This window comes from Rana temporaria, chromosome 5 (assembly GCF_905171775.1).
Source record: "Rana temporaria chromosome 5, aRanTem1.1, whole genome shotgun sequence".
NCBI lineage: Eukaryota > Metazoa > Chordata > Amphibia > Anura > Ranidae > Rana > Rana temporaria.
This window is the reverse complement of record NC_053493.1, coordinates 54,063,896-54,071,044: the sequence shown is the minus strand read 5'-3', so window position 1 is coordinate 54,071,044 and position 7,149 is coordinate 54,063,896. Positions and strand designations below refer to the sequence as shown.

The window sequence follows — 7,149 nt, the reverse complement described above, 5'->3', positions numbered from 1 at the left end:
TGAATGTAAACAAAGAAGCCTGAGGCTTGTTGACATCATTGACGCAATATGGTGAAGACCTCCGGCTTGTCTGTAAGCCAGCAGGTTGTGGTTGCTAGGACGTCAGCGGCCGCCAGCATCTTAGCAACCAACAATGTTAGTGGCCTGAACAGCAGGAAGTTGTCATGTATTATTAGTAGTAATGCAGCCAATCAATTAATGAGTTCCTCTCTGTTTCCAGCAGGGGGTTCAGGTGAAACAAAGTGTTCTGTGAGGTCTCTGTACCTCCTGGACCCCACCCCCACTGCTGGCTTATTCTCCAATAACAGGGTGCGGGTGACCAAACTGAGATGCTTAGCTGCAGCAGAATAAATTCAGGTCACTGGCTGACCGAGCTGAACCGGAATACAAATCCCGGAGGATACACGGAACGAAATAATACAACAAAGTAATTTCCTCCCCCTCCTGACCCATCCCGCCCCGGGCCGGCGGACAGGTGCAGCGCTCTCTTCTACACACCAGGGACCAGAGACCGCCCATCCGTGACGTCGCCTCGCCGTTCTGTACAGCGTCTGGTGGGAGAGGGGCGTGGCCCGGCCCTGGAGAAAGAATATCCCGAGTAGGAGGGCGTGTCCCGGGCAGGAGCAGCCAGTGTAGGCGGTGATGGCGCGGGGCGGGCGTGGTTAGGAAGGCAGAGGGAGTGACGCAGCGTGCTGTGGTGCCCGCCCTCCCGTCCGTACTCTATTCGCTGCGGGATCCGGGATTGTGCTGCGCGCGGCTCGGTACTCTCCATGTTCCGGTAAGAGATCGGTAAAGGGGAGGAGGAGGGGGGAGTGTCCTCAGGTGCCGGTCAGAGGTGTGTGTGAAGGAGGCGGGGCGCCCCAGGCGGTGACAGGTTCCTGGCCCCGGGGATGGAGGTGAGAGATCGGCTTCTCCGGGCGTCACATGGGGCGCCCCCCACCGGAACCTCCTCCACACAACACTCAGCCCGGGAGTGTTTACATTGTATACAAATATATATCATCATCATCATGTGTTCATACCGAGAGATCTCCGGACACCGAGCCGTCTGTTCCTTCATCACCCCGATCATACTGACAGGTGTCACCGATCACCCCCCATACATTGTATCCTCCGATCACCCCCATACATTGTATCCTCCGATCACCCCCATACATTGTATCCACCGATCACCCCCATACATTGTATCCTCCGATCACCCCCATACATTGTATCCTCCGATCACCCCATACATTGTATCCACCGATCACCCCATACATTGTATCCTCCGATCACCCCCATACATTGTATCCTCCGATCACCCCCATACATTGTATCCTCCGATCACCCCATACATTGTATCCTCCGATCACCCCCATACATTGTATCCTCCGATCACCCCCATACATTGTATCCACCGATCACCCCCATACATTGTATCCTCCGATCACCCCCATACATTGTATCCTCCGATCACCCCATACATTGTATGCTCCGATCACCCCCATACATTGTATCCTCCGATCACCCCCATACATTGTATCCTCCGATCACCCCCATACATTGTATCCACCGATCACCCCCATACATTGTATCCTCCGATCACCCCCATACATTGTATCCACCGATCACCCCCATACATTGTATCCACCGATCACCCCCATACATTGTATCCACCGATCACCCCCATACATTGTATCCACCGATCACCCCCATACATTGTATCCACCGATCACCCCCATACATTGTATCCTCCGATCACCCCCATACATTGTATCCTCCGATCACCCCCATACATTGTATCCACCGATCACCCCCATACATTGTATCCACCGATCACCCCCATACATTGTATCCTCCATTTACCCCATACATTGTATCCACCGATCACCCCCATACATTGTATCCACCGATCACCCCCATACATTGTATCCACTGATCACCCCCATACATTGTATCCACCGATCACCCCCATACATTGTATCCTCCGATCACCCCATACATTGTATCCACCGATCACCCCCATACATTGTATCCTCCTCCATTCACCCCCATACATTGTATCCTCCGATCACCCCATACATTGTATCCTCCGATCACCCCCATACATTGTATCCACCGATCACCCCCATACATTGTATCCACCGATCACCCCCATACATTGTATCCACCGATCACCCCCATACATTGTATCCACCGATCACCCCCATACATTGTATTCTCCGATCACCCCCATACATTGTATCCACCGATCACCCCCATACATTGTATTATTGTATTCTCCTCCATTCACCCCCATACATTGTATCCTCCATTTACCCCATACATTGTATCCACCGATCACCCCCATACATTGTATCCACCGATCACCCCCATACATTGTATCCACCGATCACCCCCATACATTGTATCCTCCATTTACCCCATACATTGTATCCACCGATCACCCCCATACATTGTATCCACCGATCACCCCCATACATTGTATCCTCCATTTACCCCATACATTGTATCCACCGATCACCCCCATACATTGTATCCACCGATCACCCCCATACATTGTATCCACCGATCACCCCCATACATTGTATTATTGTATTCTCCTCCATTCACCCCCATACATTGTATCCTCCGATCACCCCATACATTGTATCCACCGATCACCCCCATACATTGTATCCACCGATCACCCCCATACATTGTATCCACCGATCACCCCCATACATTGTATCCTCCGATCACCCCCATACATTGTATCCTCCGATCACCCCCATACATTGTATCCTCCGATCACCCCCATACATTGTATCCACCGATCACCCCCATACATTGTATCCACCGATCACCCCCATACATTGTATCCACCGATCACCCCCATACATTGTATCCTCCGATCACCCCCATACATTGTATCCTCCGATCACCCCATACATTGTATCCACCGATCACCCCCATACATTGTATCCTCCGATCACCCCCATACATTGTATCCTCCGATCACCCCATACATTGTATCCTCCGATCACCCCATACATTGTATTATTGTATTCTCCACCGATCACCCCCATACATTGTATCCTCCGATCACCCCCATACATTGTATCCTCCGATCACCCCCATACATTGTATTCTCCGATCACCCCCATACATTGTATCCTCCGATCACCCCCATACATTGTATCCTCCGATCACCCCCATACATTGTATTCTCCGATCACCCCCATACATTGTATCCTCCGATCACCCCCATACATTGTATCCTCCGATCACCCCCATACATTGTATCCTCCGATCACCCCCATACATTGTATCCTCCGATCACCCCCATACATTGTATTATTGTATTCTCCACCGATCACCCCCATACATTGTATCCTCCACCGATCACCCCCATACATTGTATCCTCCGATCACCCCCATACATTGTATCCTCCACCGATCACCCCCATACATTGTATTATTGTATTCTTCTCCGATCACCTCCATACATTGTATCCTCCGATCACCCCATACATTGTATCCTCCACCGATCACCCCCATACATTGTATTATTGTATTCTTCTCCGATCACCTCCATACATTGTATCCTCCGATCACCCCATACATTGTATCCACCGATCACCCCCATACATTGTATCCACCACAGATCACCCCAATACATTGTATCCACCGATCACCCCCATACATTGTATCCTCCGATCACCCCATACATTGTATCCACCGATCACCCCCATACATTGTATCATTGTATCCTCTGATCACCCCCATACATTGTATCCTCCACCGATCACCCCCATACATTGTATCCTCCACCGATCACCCCCATACATTGTATCCTCCACCGATCACCCCGATACATTGTATTCTCCGATCACCCCCATACATTGTATCCTCCGATCACCCCCATACATTGTATCCTCCGATCACCCCCATACATTGTATCGTTCGATCACACACACTGCAGCTCATCGATCTCTTCTATGGATCATTTTATCATTTAAATAGAAACATCATTGTGTTATTGGTTCACATGTCTATTTTATATATAGATAACAAAATATATATATATTCAGGGTAAATATATATATGTGTGTGTGTGTGTGTGTGTGTGTGTGTGTGTGTGTGTGTGTGTGTGTGTGTGTGTGTGTGTGTGTGTGTGTGTGTGTGTGTGTGTGTGTGTGTGTTCCTATGAACTGTTTATTGCGCTTATTAGACAGATTAAAAAATAAATAAATTATATATATATATTATTAATTATATATGTAATCTCTCTATCATATTTGACTGATAACAATATATATATATATATATATACACACACATACAGTGGATATACAAGGTCTACATACCCCTGTTTAAAAAGTCAGGTTTCTGTGATGTAAAGAAATGAGACAAAGATAAATATTTTTTTGTGACCTATAAGCAGTGCAACTCAATTGAAAAACAACCTGAAATATTTTAGGGGGGGAGTAAGAATAAAAAACTAAAATAATGTGGTTGCATAAGTTTGCATACCCTCTTATAACTGGGAATGCAGCTGGGTTCAGAATTAAGTAATCACATTCAAACTCATGTTAGGCTGGGTTCACACTTGTCCGACAACGGTCCTACATTGGGAGCTCATGTAGCATGACCTGTGAAAATCAATGTTTCCCTATGAGAGCCGTCTTAACTGGTCCTACACAAGTCGGTCCGACTTTGAAAATGCTCCCTGTACTACTTTGGTCCTACATTGATCCTACTTCAGCCCATTGAATATCATTGAAGTCGGATCAAAGTAGGAGCCTTGTCCTAACCATCCGACTTTTGACATCCGACTTGTGATTACAGCAGCAGTAAAAGGAATTTATCTCACTCTGGGATTGTTTTGATTGGTCAAAGAACATGTCAGACTACCACAAAGTCGGATCAAATTAGTATCCTGTTCATGAAAGTAGGATGGATGTAGGATCAATGTAGGACCAATGTAGGATCAGTGTAGGACCAATGTAGCAGAGCAAAGTAGGATGAAAGTAGTGTAGTAGTGTGAACCCAGCCTCAAATAGGAGTCAGTACACACTTGCCAACATTTAAAGTGACTCTGATTAACCCCAAACAAAGTTCAGCTGTTCTAGTAGGTCTTTCCTGACATTTTTCTTAGGCGCATCCTACAGCAAAAGCCATGGTCCGCAGAGAGCTTCCAAAGCATCAGAGGGATCTCATTGTTAAAAGGTATCAGTCAGGAGAAGGGTAAAAAAGAATTTCCAAGGCATTAGATATACCATGAAACACAGTGGAGAAAATACGACACAACAGTGACATTACCAAGAACCGGACGTCCCTCCAAAATTGATGAAAAGACGAGAGGAAAACTGGTCAGGGAGGCTGCCAAGAGGCCTACAGCAACATTAAGGGAGCTGCAGTACCGGCTGTGTGGAACATGTGACAACAATCTCCCGTATTCTTCATATGTCTGGGCTATGGGGTAGAGTGGCAAGACGGAAGCCTTTTCTAATGGAGAAAAACATCCAAGCCCGGCTAAGTTTTGCAAAAACACATCTGAAGTCTCCCAAAAGCATGTAGGAAAATGTGTTATGGTCTGATGAAACCATGGTTGAACTTTTTGGTCATAATTCCAAAAGAAATGTTTGCCACAAAAACAACACTGCACATCACTAAAAGGACACCATACCCACCGTGAAACATGGTGGTGACAGCATCCTGCTTTGGGGCTGTTTTTCTTCAGCTGGGACATGGGCCTTAGTCAAGGTAGAGGGAATTGGGAACAGTTCCAAATACCAGTCAATATTGGCACAAAACCTTCAGGCTTCTGCTAGAAAGCTGAACATGAAGAGAAATGTCATCTTTAAAGCAGAGTACCAACATTATGTTTTTTTTTTTTATTAATATCTTCTGATCATAACTTATATTCTCCTTCTGTCCTGGCAGTTCCCATATTGCTTGTGGGCATGTGAAGCCCACAAGTATAATCTTCCGGGATATGGTGCAGCTGAGCAATCAGCATGCACCGCCCGTTCTCATGCACGCGCAGTAGGAAAGGCTTGCAGCGCCGAAGGAGCGGTGGCGATCCACACTGTCTCCTGGGAATTATGACACCAAGCTCCCAGGAGAAAGTGCACCGCAGGAAATTACATGATTAGCCACAGGGTGGGAGAAGTAAGTGAAATAGAACAACTTAGATGATTAATGAAGAAACTATTGCCATTGATATATTAAATAAGATTAAGTTAAAACAGTGGGTGGAACTTCGCTTTAAGCATGACAGCGGCCCAAAGCATACATCCAAATCAACAAAGGAATGGCTACGCCAGAAGAATAGTAAAGTTTTGGAATGGCCCAGCCAGAGCCCAGAACTGAATCCCATTGAAAATCTGTGGGGTGATCTGAAGAGGGCTGTGCACAGGAGATGCCCTCACACTCTGACAGATTTGGAGTGTTTTTGCAAAGAAAAGTCCAGATGTATCATGCTGATAGACTCATACCCAAAAAGACTGAGGGCTGTAATAAAATCAAAAACGTGCTTCAACAAAGTATTAGTGTAAGGGTGTGCACACTTATGCAACAATGTTATTTTTGTTTTTTACTTCTCTCCACCTAAAAGATTTCAGTTTGTTGTTCAACTGAGTTGTACAGTTTATAGGTCACATTAAAGGTAGAAAAAGTTCTGAAATGATTTACCTTTTGTATCCAATTTTTTTTATTTTTTTTACATCACAGAAACCTGACATTTTAACAGGGCCGTGTAGACTTTTTATATCCACTGTATGTGTGTGTTTTATTTATATATATATATAGGGTTTGACAAATCTGCTTGGAATCTAGGAGCCAGCTAAAAAAGTTAGGAGCCAGAAAACGCACCCCGTCCCGACGAGCTTGCGCGCAGAAGCGAACACATACGTGAGCAGCGCCCGCATATGTAAACGGTGTTCAAACCACACATGTGAGGTATCGCCGCGATTGGTAGAGCGAGAGCAATAATTCTAGCCCTAGATCTCCTCTGTAACTCAAAACATGCAACCTGTAGATTTTTTTAAACGTCGCCTATGAAGATTTTAAAGGGTAAAAGTTTGTCGGCATTCCACGAGTGAACGCAATTTTGAAGCGTGACATGTTGGGTATGAATTTACTCGGCATAACATTATCTTTCATAATATTAAAAACAATGGGGAT

The 7,149-nt window shown here is 45.9% G+C and overlaps 1 protein-coding gene across 1 annotated transcript in view; it reads left to right on the top strand.

Moving 5' to 3' along the window:
* Window positions 1-663: 663 nt before the first annotated feature.
* MPP7 (membrane palmitoylated protein 7) overlaps window positions 664-7,149 on the top strand; it is a 537,461-nt gene continuing 530,975 nt past the window's right edge. Inside the window, exon 1 of the mRNA XM_040352591.1 lies at window positions 664-778. The gene's annotated coding sequence lies outside the window, so the exon portion shown is untranslated. The remainder of the gene's footprint in view (window positions 779-7,149) is intronic.